Source organism: Myotis yumanensis, unplaced genomic scaffold, assembly GCF_028538775.1.
Source record: "Myotis yumanensis isolate MYYU_CA2020_CCGP unplaced genomic scaffold, mMyoYum1.0.hap1 SCAF_12, whole genome shotgun sequence".
NCBI lineage: Eukaryota > Metazoa > Chordata > Mammalia > Chiroptera > Vespertilionidae > Myotis > Myotis yumanensis.
The window spans coordinates 25,773,648-25,776,493 of NW_027223763.1; positions in this window are offsets into that span (position 1 = coordinate 25,773,648).

Consider the following 2,846-nt stretch of genomic DNA (forward strand, 5'->3'; position numbering starts at 1 on the left):
CGCGCCCGGCGGCGGCGGGGCAGCCGGGACCCGGATCCCGGAACCGCGCCGCCTCGCCCCGCCCCGGCCCGCCCCCTGCCCGCCCCACCTGCGCCCCGCCCCCTTCCCTGCCCGCCCGCCCGCCCACTAAAGCAGGGTCCCCCGGAGGAGGAGTAGGATGGCCATTCCTCACCACTCTGCGTGGGCTTGCAGAGACTTGCAACTTGCTGGCTGGGCTGTGTGTATTATTTAAAAAATAACGGCCTGACCAGCGTGATCAGAGTTCTATTCCCGGTCAGGGCACAGGATCAACCCCCATTGGGGAAGGAGGGAGGGTAAGGGAAAGGGGCATGCAGGAGGCAGTCGATCAATGATTCTCATCATTGATGTTTCTCTGTCTCTCCTCTCTTCCTCTCTGAAATCAATAAAAATATATTTTTTTAAAAATAAGAACAAAAGGTGACGACGTAAACCTTTAGCTCAGTGCCTGGCACATCGTAAGCACTCAGAAAATGTTGGCTACAGGGTGCTAAGAATTTTACTGCCATTATCACATCTGACCCTTATACAGTCCAGTGAGAGAGCACTAAGATTATAAACTCCACATTACAGATGAGAAGACTGAGGCCCTGCAAGGCTGAGTGACACCAGGCTGTCCACTGAGGCTTGCTGTCCACTGTGGGCTAAGACATATTGTTCAGATCCCTTGAGTAACAAAGCCTCCTCTGGCTCCCTCCTAGCGGGCATTTGTGTTTCTTAGCTTCACTTTACAGATACCTCCAAGAAGCTGATCAAAGCAATGAACTATCCCCTCAGAAAAACACACACATACACACCCATAACATGATCGCACACATGACAAGCCATCAATTCATGGTAAATACCCTCGACCTTGGCTCCAGGTTTCCTTTGGAAGCATTGAGGAAATAAGGGAGCCACAGGGGCTGGACATACAGTATTTAACAGGTCAAGACTAGAATGAGACATGAAGATCTCTCTGAGGTGCAAAATTTGAGAGTGGGCCAAAAAAACTCAGTAATCAAAATAAGTAATATTTTTTTCAAAATCAAAATGAATGCAAAAATCCACGATGAAACAAAATATCAAAGTTTTAAATAAAGGCAGAATCTGACCCTGGCTCACCTCACTCACATCCTAATCCCAGCCCTGATTGTACTAGGATGTGTAACTCCATCTCCTGAAAAAAATCTGCATTATTAACCGGTACACTTGGCAGGACTCATCACCTGGCCCCGCCCCCTGTTCACCTGCCCACTTCCAGCTGCTCAGGTGGCCTTGTCCCCATGTCTGGCATGATCGCCTGGCCTTGACCTTTGGGAGCTGGCAGAGCCGCCTGTGAGCTGGGCTGAGTTGAGGGGGCAATGGGCTGAGGGTAGGGACCTCTGCTCCCCGTCTCTGAGCCTCAGTTTTGGCATCTAGAATATGGGCACAACAACCCAGTAGCTGGCTCCTGTCAACCCAGGCGCTCCAGGAAGCGGAGACCCAGGCTGGACTCATTGGTGGGAAGGCCTGGGAGGTAAGGGCGGGGATGGGGGGTACCCTGCATCATCCTGTAGCTGAGGCTTGGCAAGTCAGCGAGGAGTCCCTGAGCCACGAAGCCTGCACTTCCCACCAAACAGCCTGCACTGGTGTGCCCACTACACTGTCATGAGCTCCCCAGGTGGTGAGAGACAGGGCGGAGGCACAAACACAGAGATGAATCTCCCTGTGAGCCCCTGCAGTGAGAGGTCTAGGGGACAGGGCTCAGATGTTCCCTGCTGGGGGCCAGCCCCAGCGGTCCAGGGGTTCCTAAAGGTGTGGACGGAGTCGGGGAAGAATGTTTTACACGGAGACATTGTTCAGAACTCTCTAGCTTTCCTTAGTCTCCGTGGATCTTCCCTCTGCCTGGTTGAGGCCACAGAAAAAGATCCCGAGGCAAGCTCAGCCTTTATTTTATAGTGAAGGGTAAACAAGGTAGTGGTTACTAAAGTTACACTGTTCTTGTGAGTTTCACTTGTTTACACTGTTCTTGTGAGTTTCACTTGTTTTTGTTCTTGTTGCACTTCCCTCAGCCCATTAGCTTCCCGAGTAAGATCTAGGGAGCTTATAAGGTCAAACCTAATTATGCTAAGAGGACTGTGCCCTCTAAGCTGGGAATTGTTTTTGACTTTGCCCACAGGTCAGTCTGAGGCTTAACCCTATATCAGCTCCCCACAGTTCCCAGACCGGGTCAAAGCCCCAAAAGGAGGAGAAAGGTAAGGTCTATTTCCTGAAGCTGCTGCTCCGAAGACTACAGACTGCCCGAGACAAAAAGGAACGTGTGCTCTCCCCGTTCTAGGGCCAGAATGTGAAATCAGGGTGTTGGGGGCTGTGGTCCCTCAAAGGCTCCAGGGGAGGGTCCTTCCTGCCTATTCCCTTTCTGGGGGGCTCCTGGCCGCATCCCTTCAATCTTCCCATGGCCTCTCCTGAGTCCTCGAGTCCTCCTGAGACTTCTCCTAGGTGTACCGGTTAGTAATGCGGATTTTTTCATAACTATTTACAGGTTAATAATGCAAATTCTTTCATATTTTATTTACTGGTAAGTAATGTGGATTTTTTTCATAAATATTTACCAGTTAATAATGCGGATTCTTCCATAAATATATCTTGATTTTGATGTGGATCACATGGATATATACATATGTAAAAAATTCATCAAGTTCTTTAAAACCCATTAGCTTAACTTATGAAAGTTATATCTCAATTAAAAAAATAAAAAGACAGAATGAAGAATTTTAAAAGAGAGAGAGTCCCTGGCCTCCAGGACAAGCACTGAGGTCCTCTGCTTGACAGGAGAGGACCTCAGAATGTGGCTCCAAATTCTGCAA